Consider the following 7,839-nt stretch of genomic DNA (forward strand, 5'->3'; position numbering starts at 1 on the left):
GCTTTTAATGAAACAAAGTTTACCCTCCAGATATTTCTGTTTATCTGACTTTGAAACTATTTGGTGAGCATTGAGGTTGTTTGCATTGTTTAATACTTATTTCCAGAAGAAACATTTCTGTTTATTAAATAAGCTTTCTTCTAGTTATTGAGCTAATTCAGTAGCCTCACAATGAATGGAGCTATCTACTGGTTTATTATTCCTTTATCAAACAAAGCTTAGTATTTTTAATTTCCAATGTACAGTATTTGTCTAGGCATTTGTTCTGCTGTTTCAAAAGTGAAATGAGAATGTTTTATGCATTGCTAACTGAATGAAAATGTATCCATTTATACCTTTAAGCCACAGGACAGATGAATTCAGTCTTTCACTTGTCCTCACATTTGCTTCCCTCTCTTTCTCCCCGCTATAGATACTATATGTGCTTCCATTAGACCAGGTAGTCCATATTTCTGCCTTAATTATCTATCCTCCCCTCCATGCTATTGCTACATATTTTGGACACTACTCCCCCCCCCCCCCCCCCGTAAAAAGAGTAGTTTTCTAATTTATTTCAGAATAAACGATAATGGAGATTATTTGTGAACAACAGCTCCCTCTAGTTTTTGTTCTGCTCTATTTGTTGCCAACAGGGAATTGAAACTAAAATAAATCTCCCCCAACACAAAGATTGATCTTAGTGTCTCACTTCTACATTCTGAAATACAGTGTTTATAATTTTTATCCTAAATTGAAAGCCAAATGGAATTAAAACCGTGGAACTAAGTATGTTAAAATGGACTGTGAGATTAGAAGATTATGCACACTTTATGGTCTCAGCTTAAACAAACATTAAAAGTATCTGGGTAAAAAGAAAGGAAATTACAATGCCCCTGAGAAAAGAATCTAAATCATTTTAAAGCTAAATAATGTGGTTCTTGTTTTCTAATCTGAGGATACAGGGCACAATTATTTGTCTTTATTGACTAAAGCTTATACCCCAAGCTAGCAACTGAGCACATGTAGCTCTTCAGAATTTTTCATCCCTACTCTGCTCTTCATTTGTACCATATGCTACAATAAATTACACTGCACTTCACTGACGGTTCAAACTTATAGCTGTATTGTCCAAAGCTTTGAAATAGCATCAAACCCTTTGAAGGAGACCTCTAGCCCCGCAGTAGCAAGCAACAGTGAACATCTAGACTTTTCCGAGACATTTAAATAAAAGCGTGAAGCTATGGTAGGGTGTACTGAAGACCTACTTTGGTACCAACACATTTAAACCCAGACTTAATCCTATGGTTAGCAATCCAGTTTGTGGAGAACCTACATAAAGAGAAGCTATCTGTTCTTAGCTATTTTATTTGTCAGAGAGCAAGATCTGTGGTTGAAAGCTTAAGTTACAAAAATAAAATGTGAAGAAAATGTGCAAAGTTTTTATGATAAGCAGTTAATCATTGAACAAGTTGTTAACATTGTGGTAAACACTCCATCCTTCAGAATATTTAAATGAGATATGACTCTTTCTAAATTATAATATTTGGACCACAAAAACTGCACATAAAAACCAAAATATTCTCCAACCAAACCAACACCGCACAGCACAAATAATCAAAAAACAAAGTTAGAAAGCAATGACTTTGTGAGTTCAATGGCAGATATACCATTTACTTCAGAAAGGTTATTTTGTATTTAGGTTCTACTGCTGCTATGGAGCATTATCTTTCAACGAGTCCCTTCCACTTTCTGCCTCAGCGCTTTGAGCTCTGTAGATGATCTGTGGGATATAAGGCTAGATGGTTATCTCATCTCCTCCAGTGCGGTGCTACCTGCCAGCAAATAGTGACTGGTGAATCAAATAAGATCCTTTCCTTCTTAGAAAAAAAATGAAATCATATTCCACGAATGAAGTGAAAAATATAAATTTATCTGAATATTTTTAAGAAAACTGGCCTTATCTACCAACTATCAATGATAAAGTAAGATGGAAATTCTGTGAAATTAAAAAAGCATATAAAATTTAACTCCTAGGTTCTAATTTCGTTACAATAATGGCGTGCTAATCCTTTTCACTGCACTATTTTTTACTTTAAACTTCTAATATGAGTTTTGCAAGATGTGTCATATCAACATTTTTTTAAAACATACCAGGAACAGTTCACTAGTCTGGATGACAAAACATTTTCTACTTCTGATTGAAATGTTGCTATACTACTAACAAATAACACAACATGTTGAATGTACAATTGTGATACAGCTTAATGAAATAATCTTCATTAAAATATGCAAGTTACTACAGAAAACAATTATAATCAGGAAAGTACTTGGCAGTATCAGATCAGAGAGATCTTAGGAGACAATACTTCAGGAAGAATTAACAATAATATTGATTATCATTCTGAGATGCTTTCCTATTTATCACCATTTTGACAGTGGCCCAACAGGAAGATGTTTCTCTCTAGTTATTAATCTCAGCTAATACACTAGCCTTTTAGCTAGATCATTAGGCAATTTTCTTCTCCCACAGAAGTTTTCCTTCTTTCTTTCTAAAGAAGGTTCAGCAATCTTTTCTTTATACCATGTAAAAGGAAGATTACATTTATACAGAATTGGCCAGATGGTAAGTAATGGATATGTTGGTACAGATTGTAAGTAATGGATATGTTGGTACAGCTCTTTGGCTCGATCTTTCTATGTACATATAAACAAAACCCGAATCCTCCTCTTGCACATTCTATTCCAACTTACTGTACTAAAGATGTCAGAAAGAAGATGGGAAAGGAACCCTTTGCTGCCATTAAAATTAAGACTATCAGCATAGTCTCTGTATTTGGGTCATTTTTATGTGTAGGGGGAGAGGAACAGCTATATGTAACCGGAAATTTATTTTTTTTTAAACCCATGATCATGCAGGGAATGAATGTAGATCTAAACTTTCACCACTGCCATACATCAACTTTCTGAACCTGCAAGACAAAAAGGGCTTTAGGAGTTCCTTGTAGCATTTGACTAATATAAGCAAGATTAACATGCTTATATTGGAGAATGTTAGGTTACTACCCTTATATAAGCTTCTGAAAAAAAATGATTTTACTTTCAATTACTGCTTTTTAGAACAATCCAAATAAGTGCTATGCTCATGAAGCAGACATAATCTGGTAAGTATTTACATGACTCCACCAATAAGCCCTTGTCTCAACATGTGACATGCCTCTTCTTTCAGCTTTTTCTGTGTATCCAAAGATATTAAGCCAAATTATGTCAACATGTTTGTCTGTGATTGGTATAATAAGTTGGATGTGCATGAAAGTTTATTACATTACTTTCTTTTTTTTTTTTTCCCCCACTTTGGATTAACATAGCTTTTTAAATTAAAAAGTTGAAAGACTGGTACATTAGCCATTCTGCTTTTCTTTGCACGTTAGTCTAGACTTAATGCTTCAAGTGTAGCTACTCCAAGAATGAAGCTGTACTATCTCCAAGAGCTTGTTATATTCTTAACCCTAAACTGTGTAAGCATTGTTTGGATGTCTTAATTTGAAAATTATTATTTTCAGTCTTGAGCACTCAATATTTGTATTCGTATAGGAGCATCCAGTAACAAAAAGTTACTCTGTTTTATCTCTTTTCAAGGAATTTTTAAAGACCAGCATTAATTTCTGAGTGTTATTGACAAATGGGTACATCTAAATGATAAATGCTAACATCATAATGACAAAGGTCATGCCTGTCCTCTAGAATACAGAAGGCAGAATTGTTTTGTGAAACAGGAACATATGAAGTGTTTCATAATTGAATCACCATGACTTGATTTGAATGGCTCACATTGTAGTTCCCCTGATTATATTAACATGCAAAAGGTCACAAGTCCAAATTAGACTTGCAAGTTAACAGATCTAATAAACTTAACTGGAAACATTCACTTGTATCTCTGTTTATGTCATATTGGTACTTTCTTACATTACAGAATCACAGCTTTCAGTTTTATTCTTGTAATTGTGGTATCACTCTGGCAAGTCATCTGCAAAATAAAGATTTTTAACAGAAGGCCTTGATTTGTATAGTGAAGAGTCCCATACTCCAAAAAAGAACCTGAATAAAATGCAAACAAAAAATTGAAGAACGTAGTACGTTATGTGAAAAAATCTGGTTTCAGTACGTGTTAAACAACTTGGGGGAGAGATCAGAGAAGAGAGAAGAGGAGGAGAAAGGGGTTGTCTGTTATGGACAGCGCATGTGTTTTCTTCCTGCTATTTAGAAGATTTGTTCTTATACTGCTCTATTTGTATTGCCGATTTTTTTCCTCAGGGTTGGTGATGTTCAGTCACCTCTTTTTCTTTTCTAGACCTTCACAAACAAGAGTTCTGGAAGCAAACATGGATCTGTCATCAAATCTTCTGGGAACAGACCAGGCCTTGAATTTCCTATTGTAGACAATATATCAGTCAAGCAGAAGTTGAAACACAACACAAGCTTAAAAAAAGTCGAGAAAAGCGTACTTGACCCAAATAAAGTCACCTCAGGTGAGTACTGGGTGCATGAAATTGAGTCATTTGTCCTGATATTACAGATAGCAAACTGGATGGATGCTTTGTAATTTAATCATCCTCATATTACTTTGCTTTGTTTTCTTCATATAAACACATCGGTTTAATAACAAAAAAGTTTCAAAAATAGAGTTCATGCTTGCATTTTTAGGTCATTTTTAAACTGCCACACAGGGGGAAAATTTAAATTGGAATTACACCTGTAACTATAAACTTTGTCTTAGTAAATGAAGCGAAATGGCTTAGCGGTATTATTCAGGACACCCAGAATTACTTTTGGAATAAGGAAGCACAGAACACGCAGACATGCCTTTCAGTTAATTGTGAAACATGGGATCAAAGGCCAGAGATAACGCACGTCTTCCGATCACCCTGTTCCTGCAGGGTGCAGGCGAAGTTTTGCAGTCATGTTCACTAGACTTTTAATGAGAACAGGATCAAGTCCATATTTCATGCAACTTTGCAATTGGTTGAGATAAGAAGGGTAATTTAAAACGAATTATTTGTGTTTAAAATAAAAAAAACAGGAAAGTTACTTTTAATCATTGTTAATTTTATCAAAACAACAAATAAATCCTCCATAATTTACATAGCAGCCGTTAAACAAGTTCCAACCTAACAATGTGTATGAGTAAATTCTCAGAAAACAATATGAAGTTTGCCAGGATTAGCTAATCAGTTTATTGTTTCGGTGAAGTCAGTCAGCATGTATGCCAGCAAGTTGCTTTTTAAAGTGATATTCCATTTTTAAGCACAAAGCTTCAAATATTTATAGAACAAAGATTATTCACTAAATATCATAGCAGATGGATGGTTTCTCTCTTCTTGAGGGAGACTGTGGGAACACAGCTACATCTCTGGAGACAAAAACCAGGCCCATACAGAGAGAGAAACAGTTTTGCAGGAATGACCGTCTTTGCAGGTTTATATCATTGTAGAAATAGCTTGCATAAACACAAAACTATTTTGATGTTGTTCTTGACATGTATAATTAAACTGGGGCTCTCCACGCAATCACAAATGCCATTGAATATTCAAGACTCAGGGTTGGGGTTTTTTTAAGTTTTAGAGAGGAAATGGAATAGTTCTTTTCTGTTTTCCTGATTTACTAACTGATTTACTAACTCAAAACCACCAGCATTCAGCAAAAATAAGTATTTTTAAATTAATGTTAAACCCATTTAAGTGTGCATTCATGTAGGTCTGAGGTAATCGCACTTACTTCAGCGTTATTTCATGTCTTTGACTTAATTTAGAACAGAAAATAGGCCTCAGGTATTTCGGGAAAAAAATATAGTCAAAATTAACTAGTGCCCTGATCTTGTAACCGTGTAAGGACAAAAATCTTATTTCCATTCAAAGCTTCACTTACATCAATGTGGAGTCTCCCGAGGAAAGGGCTGCCTTTACTTAGTCAGACAGTCATTTGCAGAGTAGGACCAGTTGTCTTTCCCTGTCCTTCCAGACAGGGAGGGGAAAAAAAAATATAGCAGCATAGAAATAAAGCAAAATTAAATATTACTATGGACTCATATTCTTATGCATGTAACTTGCTGTTTGTCTGTAAGGAAAAAAACTCAAATTTTAATTTATCAGCAACAAGTAGTTCAAAGGAAAGTTTATCTTAAAGGCCTATCCCTGTGGCCTTCCTGTCTGTTCTTTTCATACTGCATTAGACTGAGGATATATTCTCCTACTTGCCCATCACATTCCTAATATATTTTATCTTCATCTTTTATTTCTCTCCGACATCCTTAACATGCATGCAGGCATGCTTGCCTGATTATTTTACATACTATCTGCCCCTCACAATTTATTTCTGACTATCCTCCACCATTTCAATGACTTTATCTTTACAGCACCCATGGATTTGTTTATTTACATTTAAGTGAGAAGCTAAGGCATAGTAAGTGATTTATATAGGATAAGTTTTAGCAGAGCACAAAACTGAATCCAGCCATCTTATCTTCCATATGAGGGTCCTGAGTACCGGTTATATTATCTGTTCAAAACTTGTTTGAGGCTAGGAGAGCTCTGTTTCTGCTGGGGCCACGGGCAATGAGATAACTGTGAGAAATAACACTGCCATTTTTCTTTCTTTCATGTCACCACCTTGGAATTACCGCTTTCATCTACTTCAGGAACTCTCAAATTGCTATCTAGAGAGTAAACTTCTTGTTTTGAAGAAGAGAAAGAAATACTCAAACTTCTCAAGACCAATGAGATTACTATGGCTCCAGTTTACCCTTTTTTTTTTTTTTTATGATGCCTTGGAGTTAGAGGTGAAATATTTATCATCTAGACCGTATTTAGTGTATAGTAGACCAAAAGAAGTACAAGAAAAACTAAATGTAACGGGAAATGTTGCCTTCTGCACCATGTCTTAGTGAATTCTTAAGCTGCTCCTAAGTTTCTGCATGGTTTCTCACAGTAAAAGCAGCTTACTTAACACAGCAGAGAGAAGGACATAGCCACAGTAAAATATGGGACGGCAGTCACGGATAGAGCACACATGTTTTTAAAACTGCATTACAATTGGAAATAAATACATTCAGGTCCACCCATGTAGCAAGAAGAAACACGATAAAGCAGCCCCAAGCAATTTAAAAATATGCTGTATGAATGAGCAGACAGCCCAAGCAGAACAGTAGTCCAAATATCTCCCTGGGATAAAAGGCAAACACACACTTAACAGCCAAGGGATAAAGCACGGCTGGGAGAATCCCATAGGCTGTAACCCCACACTGGCAAGTACAGTAGGATCGTCTACCGGGGTAGTAGTGTGGGCTTGATCCGAGTGATCTAACCCACAACTAAATCAGTCTGCCAGAGACATTATTTATTTTCTCTACCTGTAAGTTATATTCTTTCCTGCGGTTTAAAGCTTGTGCCGCAGGAGGCAATGCCACAAGAAGACACAAGAAGGTAGGCTGCCTCTCGCTTGTTGAGAAGTCAGTGATCTGTCATGAAGCATGAGCAGACTGGTTTTACCCAGCCAACTTATATTTTTGCACTAAACAAGAAGACAGGACTTGCAGTCATCTCATGAGATTTATCACATTTCCTAATGTTTTCTGTGACATTTTTTTGGTAAGATAATAATTAGAATCTCTAAAACTTTTTTTTTGTTACCATAACATATGGTTTTGTGTATAAATGTTAACATACAGCGAGTTCTGTTGCAGGGTGCCCTTGAGGATTAGAACAAGCAGCAGACCTCCCCCAGAGTACACATTAAAAAATCAGCTCAGCCTCACATTCAAACTGGGGCAGATCAAAGTGCTCACTGAAAGTTTACATTACTGTGTAA

Source organism: Ciconia boyciana, chromosome 22, assembly GCF_034638445.1.
Source record: "Ciconia boyciana chromosome 22, ASM3463844v1, whole genome shotgun sequence".
NCBI classification, from domain to species: Eukaryota; Metazoa; Chordata; class Aves; order Ciconiiformes; family Ciconiidae; genus Ciconia; species Ciconia boyciana.